The following is a 9,746-nucleotide window of genomic DNA, read 5'->3' as shown; positions in this document are numbered from 1 at the left end:
GAACAGGGCCTGCCCCGCCCAATCCCTCAGGGCCTGGACACCCATTATCTGCACTTAAAGCAACTGCAGGCACCAACAGGTCTGACACTGAACCAGGCTGCCTGACTAATGTCTTTGGAGGGTGTGGATCTCCCTTCACCACATCTGAACACCTGACCTCCAAGTTCAGCCAATCCACACAGTGAAGGGGGAAAAGAACCTGAAAAAAAGACCACACCTCAGGCTACAGTTGAAACACTGACCATGGAGTTTTAGGGATGATATCTTTCCAACCTCCCTTTGTACACATTTTAAATCCTTCTGGGGGCCACCTGCCTACAAAGGGGGTAGCTTAGCAGTGTCCTGGAAGAAGTGAAATTTAAGGGCGGGCTGACCCCAGAAGCAAGCACAAGGGCATTCTGGGAGCAGACCAGTACCACATGGAGCAGAGAGAACATCTAACGTCCTGATTAGGTTTTAGAAAATACTTTAATGATTCTTTCTGAAGCCTCTTCTGACCCGGTCAGGAGGGCCCATGGTCACATTAATCCATGGTTGAGTCCTTGTCCACATATTTCTAGGAGGGAAAAGAGAAGTAACAGACTGTGTTAGGGTCTAGACTAACCTCCAGGTCTCAGGGACTTGTGATTCCTGGAGTTTAGTTCCCAAGACCCAAGGGAAGGAGGGAGGCAGGGAGAGAGAGAGAAGGAAGCAAGGAAGGAACAGGTCTGGATGGAGAGAAAGCCCTGAGCTAGGCTGATGTATGGGTTACATCTCTTTGGGCTAGTGTTTTGGGCCTGGGGCTGAATGGTTGGGACCCCTGGTAAGGCTTGGAGACTGGAACGGTTCCCAAGAGTTGTCTTGATTTTTAGAACTAGGGTTCTCAAAACCCCAAGATCAGAATTTGTGGACTGGTTGGAAATGGGGGGAACTCAGAAAGGAGGACCCAGCGACTGGGATGGGGATGTGTGCAGCTAGAGGAGAGGAGCTTACTGAGTCCACGCCCAGCAGCTTCAGGGCAAAGTGCATGCAGTTGTTGTCCTTAAGATTATAGCGAGGAGGATCTCCGTTCATAGCTTCATATACACGGCGCTCCAGCAACTTAATGTCAACGCCACCTAGTTTGCGAAGTACACGCAAGAGCTTTCGGGTGCGGCTCAACTGACAGAGGCCCTCTTTGTACACCACACCCTCACAGTCTTCCACAAGCATTTCTGTTACACCGTCACTCATGACTGTGGGCATAGCAGGCCCAGGACAAATCCGAGCTGGCTTTCCTCACACCAACGTCCCACTCCCTGGCTGCCCCCACCCTTTTCAGAGACCTACACTTCCATCCCAGTTTTCACCCCAGTACAGCACATCTGTGACTCGGACAAATTTGTTTTTTGCTCACCCATAAAGTGTATGATCTCTCCGTTGCCACAGTAAACACCCACGTGGGCCCCAATGATATTTGCCTTTGGAATCTGCAACTCAAACAAGAAGAGGTCTCCAGGCTGAGGCTTCTTTTTGCCTAAATCCACCACATCGAAGTTTTCACTTAGGAACTTCTCATCAGGGAAGTACGCAAAGCTGCTGGATGTCTTTCCCCGTCTCTAAGAGGAGAAAAGTCTCAGGCTGCAGGCTGTGTTCACAGGCATAGCTGGGTCATTCTGCCCGTCACAGATGGTAGACCTGGCTCAGGGTGGAGACTAGGCAGAAAGTCTTCACTATTAACACCTGCCTCCTTGCCCTAAAGAGACACAAGAGGCCTAAAAACCACAGATGTTCCCTGCCCTGAGCCACCCCTAAGGTTTCGATACAGTGTAACAATCGGGATTTCCTTGTCACCCAGGGTTGTCCACTATTCCCAAACGCTGCCACTCTTTTCTCCTCCCCCTCCCAGTTCCCGGATCTACATCCTCATTGGTCTTCCATCTTGGTATTCTTACAAGCAACAGTGGGTTCTGGGTGTAACAGGTACCTTGCTTGAGAAGAGGGCCTGAAAAAACAGGAGAGCTTCAGTGAAATCTGGGCCACGTAGACACCTCCAAAGTAATATAACCTTGGTAGCCAAGGTGCACTAATTCACTCCTTGCTACCATTCTCAAGATAGGTATAGTATCTTTACTTTCAAGAGGAAATTGAAGAACGTTTAATCTTGCTAGAGTACACCCAGCTAACCTGCTTCCATATGACCACCCTGCATCCCATGAACTAAATTAATTCTGTGTTTTCTTTTTTAATAAGTAACTGAGGAATATAGTTTAATTTCTCATCTTTACTGGGAACAGAGGGCACTGGAAACTTGGAAGAATGAATTCACTGCCCTGGCTCTATCTAAACTTTGATTTCAGAGGAGAGAGAGAGAGAGTTGGGCTATTGAAACACTGCTAAAGAACCTGGGACCACCAAGTGACCCCTCACCCCGGGACTCTGGGCATCTTTGTGATCTTATGCCTTTTGGTCAGGGGACATTCTCTTTAACATCCACCAAATAGGGAGACACCTTCCTTCCAACTCCCCTCCCATCCCGTACCCACTGGGTCAAGCAGAAGCCACATTTGTGGAAGACAGTGGACTATTCTGGCCCCTGTTGAGACAGCCTGGAGAGGAGACAAGATGAGCCAAGGACTTCTGCTCCATCTACCTTGATAAAGGTGGACATCTAGAGAGAGAAAAACCAGTCATCACCACCGGGTTCGTCTCCCGTCCTCCCTGCTCTGGCTGCTCAGTATCTGGGTGTTGTGCATAAACCTGCTCTACAAGGCTGGTTACAGGTTGAGAGACCTGTCCCCTCTCCATATGGGACATCAAAAAGTCCCTTCTCTCTTGACCTCAACTTCCTCATCTGTAACCTGGGGACAATAATGTTGGTGAGCTGGGCATCACCTGACCACTGTGAAGCACTGAGAGCTCCTTGTGATCCTTACAAGGCCTGAGGGTTTATCTAAGGTTTATCTAAGGTCTAGTTGGCTCCTGAAGTTGCACATTTGCCTGCAGTAGAGGGTTGCAGAGAATAGCTCTCTCTCAGCTCAGTGGACAACAATGGAACCCAAAGACTGGTAGCCTCCCTGTGATCCTCACCCAGTTGAGGATCCAGGCTTGAAGGCCTGAGTCCTTCCCTCTGTCGCCCTGGCTATCAGAAGCAGAGCAGTGGCAGGGTGTCCCTGAGACTGGCTTTGGGGTCACTGCTCCCAGCCAGGAACCTACAGCTAAAGCAAGGTCAGAGTGGAAGCCCACCTCTTCTCACCATCCTTCCCTTCTGGGGGCTCTGATCACAGTGATCCCGCCAGAATCTAAACCCATAATGTAAGCTACTCACCTTGTAGTGAAGCTCCCAGGAACATAAAATGGTAAGCCTAGAGCGATGAGAGCTGACAGCCTGCAGGTCCGTCAGCAGGAAAATGTTAACTTTGAGCAGTGGGTTTTTGCCTTATGTGCAGAACCTTTGTCAGTGGCCAATGGTTAACTTATAACAATAAAATATGTGTCTTTTAAGTGTGTGGTGTAAGGTTAATCTTTACTAGTTGCTATTATGACACTCCCAGGCTCTCATTTCTTTAATCTCTATTTACTGCCTCTAAACAACCTTCCTGCGTTCTCTCTATCCTTCCCAGCTATGGCAAGAACATCTGTGTCAATATCTGCAGGCTTCTGCAAATACCTTATTCAGAATCCTATAAGCACATATATATTTGTATGTGTGTGTGTGTACATATAAGTTGTAAATATTAAAATGTAATTGTGACTATAAACTTAACCTCACGATTGTAAAAAAAAAATCCTTTTGTCCCACATCTGATGCTTAATTTTCACTATAAAAAGAGGCTCAAGTCAGGCAGTGGTGGCACACGCCTTTAATCCCAGCACTAGGAAGGCAGAGGCAAGTGGATAACTGTGAGTTTGAGAGCCCCTGGTCTACAAGAGCTGGTTCCAGGCAGGCTCCAAAGCAACAAAGAAACCCTGTCTCAAAAACAAAACAAAACAAAACAAAAAACCCAAAAAACAAAACAAAGCAAAACAAAAAAGCAAAAAATGGTTTAAACTCCGTCCCCATTGCTACAGTATTAGAAACCCAAACTCTGACTGCTGCTCCAGTTAGCTGGCAAGCATCTCTTTGCCCTGCGGTGTCTGGAATAAAGCTTTCTGTGGCAGAGGGCTGTAAAGGAGGCCGTGTCAGTATACAGCAGGTGATAACTAGTGTTCTGATGTCAACCCACCAGATGAATGACTCTCTGGGGAGCCCCACCCAGGGGGGCTGTTCGGTTACTGACTATAAATGACCACTTGCTCCTGTCTGTAATTTCTCTCACGTGCCCCTTCATTTCTTCCCTAATAAACAGCCATGGGTGTCTTCCACTGCTGTGTGTTTGTCTCATGTATATAGTCCATCTATCGGGCACACATATGTCCACGGATAGTCAGGGAGATGACTTCTCATTAAGCTGTATAATGTCGATGTGTAGAAGATATACTACGATATGCTTCACAGCTAGATCTGTTGCCCCACGAGGACTGTAAAACTCTTAAAAGCCTGCCTTACTTCATTTACTCAGAGTAACAAGAAAATAACAATTTCTCCTCAGTCTAAGACAAACCGCACACAATTAGCTCATATTTATCTACCTTGGAATAAGTTCAAACGACACTAAATATCTCTATATGGATCATAAATTTAAAACTTTATGCACACAGTCAGCATTGCAGGTGCCTGTGTTGTGCCGAGGCCGCAGAGACCCCAAGAAGATCACCAGAGACAAAGACTCACTGAAATGCAAAAGCAATGTTTAATCACGCAGAACAAACCATGGTAGGGATCTTGCTTCACATACCGACTCAGTGAGGGTCAGAAGAGGTGCCCCATTGTTCTTAGGCAGGGTTTATAAAGGCAAAAAAAAAACCCCATAAATTGACAGTTATGGGATTCAGGGGTACATGTGTCTCTCTGATTGACCCCAGTCTAGGGGATTTTCCACTCTGCTGGTATCTACCTCGAGCAGCTGGGCTGCAGTCTAGGGAACTTCCTGCCCTGCTGATATCTCCCTTAGGACTTAGCACAAAATGGAGTTGATTTTGCCCCTTCAGTCTGGTCTTGCTGAATCAAAGTTTCTCAGAGATTAACAGTGAACTAGGGCTGAAGCTTATCATTGGACACTGAGCCGCAGGGCTCTGAATAAAGTCTTAACTCCTGCAGTCTTGAGACTGTGTTGCCATGGGAAATGACTCTGCCCTTATCACTTATCCAGTGAGAGGAAACTTGTCATTTCTTTGAGACTCTTGAAAAAAGTGCATTTAAGCTACATGAACAAGAAATTGGGGAGAAGAGAAACAGAGGATAAAGACCAAGGCTGGACCAGCAAATATGTGAGTTATTCCTTAACCCTCAGATTAAAAACATCCTACGTTCCTTTCCCTACACTGTGGCTGCAGACCTGAAACCTGGGGGTAGCCTTGCAGAGCTGTACTCTAAAGTCACCAATACTTTACTTCTGGTTCATAGACTTGGTGATCTGTTCCCCATTATTTGTGTGTCCTCGGGACCCAACAGTAGTTACCTCACTTCACTCCTTGTGAGATGTCAGTCTTCTGTGCCAGGGCTAAGAGGACAGGTTTCCATGGATCTGGCAGATAGAGGGGCTAACCAGGAAGTTCTGGGGCCAGATTCTGGGCATCAGTGTCCTAGCCAATCTGAGTGAGGTAGCGGCACTTCCCCTATGATCCTGGGGTGGGTAAGAAGCCAGAGCCTGAGGGCTGGGATCCAGGTAAGTAAATGGCTCCTCCTTCCCCTCCTCCCACCTTTCAATATCTGATATCTGACATCCTTGATTGCTCTGTTCCTTAGCTCCCTCCTCACTGGCCTCGGGGAACTCAAGGCTTCATCTCCACACTGCCTTATTGAGGTTTGCTTTATGTTCTGTTCTAGGGGACACACTTTGCACCCTTGCAAGTGTATTTTGCAGGTTCGGGTGTAGTGTTCTGTGAGCACACCTGGGTCAATATTGTTCATATCACCTCTGACTATATTAACTTTATTTTTCTACAGTTTTCTGTTTGTTAAGAGGGATGGTAAGGTTTCCTGCTAAGTACAGGGGCAGAATTGTCTCCCTTTCATCCTATAGCTTTTGCTCTGTGGAGTTGGAAACTCTTACTACATGTAGAAACCTTTTATGACTGCAGCATCTTTGGATGAGCTGAGGTTTATCAATATGAATGTCCCCCATAGCTCTGCGAATGCTCGAGTTGAAGTCTCGATCTAACTCTAAGCTTGCTAATTGCATCCGTGTCTTTATCACTCATTGGCTTTCCTTTTCCCCATTGACCTGCAATCTGTTTGTGTCTCTACATTTATTTTTGATCTTCCAAGAGGAGTCTCACTTGTTGCTCAGGCTGGTCTCAGCTCTAGGTTCAAGTGACCTTCTCATCTCAGCCTGGTGAGTATTGGAGACATTGGATGCACATCATGTGTTTGGCTTATGTCACTGTGTTTAAAATACGGGAATATAATTGGGTCTTCCTTTTCACTCCAGAAATGTTTAATGTGGTAATTGATATGGGTAAACTTTGGTCTATCATTATTTACATGTTTTCCTTTTTTGAGGTGTGTGTGTGTGTTCCTTTGGTTTCCCTTTCTTGTCTCTGTAATACCAGGCATCCACCTAAGCCCCTCCCCCGGGAGTTATCTTGGTCCGGACTCCACCTCCAAGAAAGCCTGACAAGTGCTGACCCGGGTAGGACCACTCCCACAGGCTATTTAGGCTGCCCAGAGAAGGAACACGTGGTCTCAGGTTTGCATGCGCCCGCCCTCCCGCCAGGCCCCCAACAGTTTCAGGGCAAAGTGCTCGCAGTTGCTGTCAATAAGATTACAGCGATGAGGAATGCTGTTCATCGCTTCTAGCACATGGTGCTCCAGCACCTTAGGATCAACACCATCGCGTTTGCGAAGTACATGCAAGAGCTTTCGGGAGTGTTTTGTCACACGGAGGCCCTGTTTGCACACCACACCTTCCCAATAACCTAGAAGCCTTTGTAGTAGACCACCATTGGAAGCCGTGCCTGTGGAGATAGCAGGCCCAGTGTAAATTAGAGTTAGCATTTCCTCAAACTGAAGTCCCATACAAGGGCTGCCCCTCCCCCTTTCAGAGATTTACACTTCCATCCCAGTTTTTACCCCAGTGCAGCACCCCTGTGACTGGTCACATTTGTTTCCACTCACACTCAAACTCAAAGTTTACTGGCTGCAGTAAACATCCACGTGGGCCCCAAAGGGCATTGGCAGAAGAGTTTGCAACTCAAACAGGAAGAGGTCTCCAGGCTGAGGATCGCCTTCCTCTAACCCCACCTCCTGGAAGTGCTGACCAATGAACTCCTCAGAGAAGAACTTCAAGATGCTGGATGCCCCTGCCAGAGTCTAAGAGGGGCAATGTCACAGACTGCAGGGTGGATGCACAGGTATAGCTGGGTCATTCTGCTTGTCACAGATGGTAGACCTTGCTCCAGGTGGGGATCTAGGCACAAGGTCTTCACTGCTCTACAACAGCCTCCCTGTCCTTGAAGGACTCTGGAGGCCGGGAAACCACAGATGTAAGCCTCCCTTGTGGATCCCACACTGTCTAGCAGTTGGGCCTTCCTTGCCATCCAAGTTTATCCACTATTCCCAAATCCTGCCACTCTTTTCTCCTCCCTCTCCCGGTTCCCGGATCCCCTTCCTCATCGGTCTTCCATCTTGGTCTTCCTACAAGCAACACTGGGTTCTGGGTGTTGGCAGGTACCTGGATTTAGAAGTAGGCCTGAAGAAACAGGAAAACTTCAGTGACATCTGGACCATGGAAGACACCTCCCAAGTCCAATAAAATCAGTAGCAAATGTGTATTCATTCACTGCTTGCTACCGGAGGAAATTGAGGAATGTCAAATCTTGCTAGAGTACACACAGCTAATCAGTGTCCACATGATCATCCTGTGCCCCGTGTACTAAATGAATACAGTGGCATACATTTTGGTTTTTTGTTTTGCTTTTCTATAAGAAACTGCGGAATTCTGTTTAGGTTTTCATCTTCAATGGGAACAGAGGGCAAAGGAAACTCAGAAAGATGATTTCACTGCCCTGGTTATACCTGAGCTTTGGTTTCAGAGGAGAGAGAGACTATTGAGACACTACTAAAGGACCTGGGACCAAGGAATGATCATTCACCTGAGGACTCTGGGCATCTTTGTGTCCTTGTGCCCTTTGGTCAGGGGTCATACTCTCTAATATCCACCAAATAAGGAGAACACCTTCCTCCCAGCTCCCCTCCCATCCCATACCCACGGGGTCAAGCAGAAGTCACAGCTATGGAAGGCAGGGGACTGTCCTGGCCCCTGTTGAAACAGCTGGTACCCTGCCTGGGGAGGAGACAAGATGAGCCAAGGACGTCTGCTCCATTTACCTTGGATGTGAAGCTCATCTAGGAAGAAAAAAGCCAGTCATTATCACCGGGTTCATCACCCTTCCTCCTTGCTCTGGCTGCTCAGTATCTGGGTGTTGTGCATAAACCTGCTCTACATGGCTGATTACAGGTTGAGAGACCTGTCCCCTCTCCATATGGGACATCAAAAAGTCTCTTCTCTCTCAACCGCGATTTCATCATCTATAAACTGGAAGAGCAGTGAGAAGTCTCTGTCAATTCTAGAGTTTCGGATGTTTCTACAATGCACTTCCTGTTTACTTAGGTTATATTATATCCTTCTGGAGTCTTTGATGGAGTTGAGGAATTTATAGTTACAGTTTTTCTTAGTTATGATAAAAGATAAAGTAGAGATAAATATTGTAACTGTAATTATTGCTTGATACCTGTTTTGTTATATGTAATTTTACTATGTTAAAGTTAAAATCTTCCTTTTCATTTAAATAGAAAAGGGGAGATGATGTGGGATTCCCCTCTGTGTGCTGTAATTACCATTACTGAATAAAGAAAACTGTCTTGGACCTGCACAGGGAATAGTGGTAGGCAGGGAAACCTAAACTGAATGCTGGGAGAAAGAAGGAAGAGTTAGAAGAAGCCATGTAGCCATGCCAGAGACAGATGCCAAAACTAGCCGGTAAGCCACAGCTTTGTGGCAATACACAGATTAATAGAAATTGGTTAAATTAATATATAAGAGTTAGCCAATAAGAAGCTAGAACTAATGGGCCAAGCAGTGTTTTAATTAATACAGTTTCTGTGTGATTAATTCAGGGATAAGCAGCTGGGAACTAACTAGCGGCCTCCTCCTACACAATACCTGGGAGCCGTCAGAGTCTGGGAGACAAGTTTTCCACTTCCATGGCCCAGCACCTGACAACATTGTCTACTCTGTTGGGGATCCAGGCTTGAAGTTCTGAGTCCTTCCTTCTGTCACCCTAGCTATGAGAAACCCTAGCAGTGGTAGGGTGGCCCTGAGACTGGCTTTGGTGGTCACTGCTCCCAGCCGGGTACTAACAGCTAAAGTGAGGTAAAAGTGGAAGCCCACCTCTTCTGACCATCCTTCCCTTTCCTGAGACTCTGGTCACTGTGACCCCTCCTGAATGTGAGGTTATAACTTAAGCACTTACCTTGTAGTGAAGCTCCCAGGAACATAAAATGGTAAGCCTGGAGAGAGGAGAGCTCACAGCCTGAGGGTCTGTCAGCAGGAAAATATTAACTTTGAACAGTGGGTTTTTTACTTAAAGCCACCAGCTTTGTCCACAGCCAATGGTTAGCTTTAAAGATCCCCTTGCCCTTATAACTGCTGTGAACCAAGGTTGACCTTTAATGGTTGCTTCTA

General features: G+C 46.8%; 1 long non-coding RNA gene across 1 annotated transcript; it reads right to left on the bottom strand.

Moving 5' to 3' along the window:
• Positions 1-449: 449 nt before the first annotated feature.
• LOC148117965 (uncharacterized) lies at positions 450-1,703 on the bottom strand. Its single transcript, XR_015736328.1, has 3 exons — positions 1,376-1,703; positions 973-1,097; positions 450-556 (listed from the first exon to the last, which is right to left on the bottom strand). It is a non-coding gene; the product is annotated as an uncharacterized LOC148117965 (long non-coding RNA).
• Positions 1,704-9,746: the final 8,043 nt, after the last annotated feature.

This window comes from Myodes glareolus, chromosome 24 (assembly GCF_982192425.1).
Source record: "Myodes glareolus chromosome 24, mMyoGla1.1, whole genome shotgun sequence".
Classification (NCBI taxonomy): domain Eukaryota; kingdom Metazoa; phylum Chordata; class Mammalia; order Rodentia; family Cricetidae; genus Myodes; species Myodes glareolus.
The sequence above is the reverse complement of the archived record's forward strand: the minus strand, read 5'-3'. Positions and strand labels throughout refer to the sequence as shown.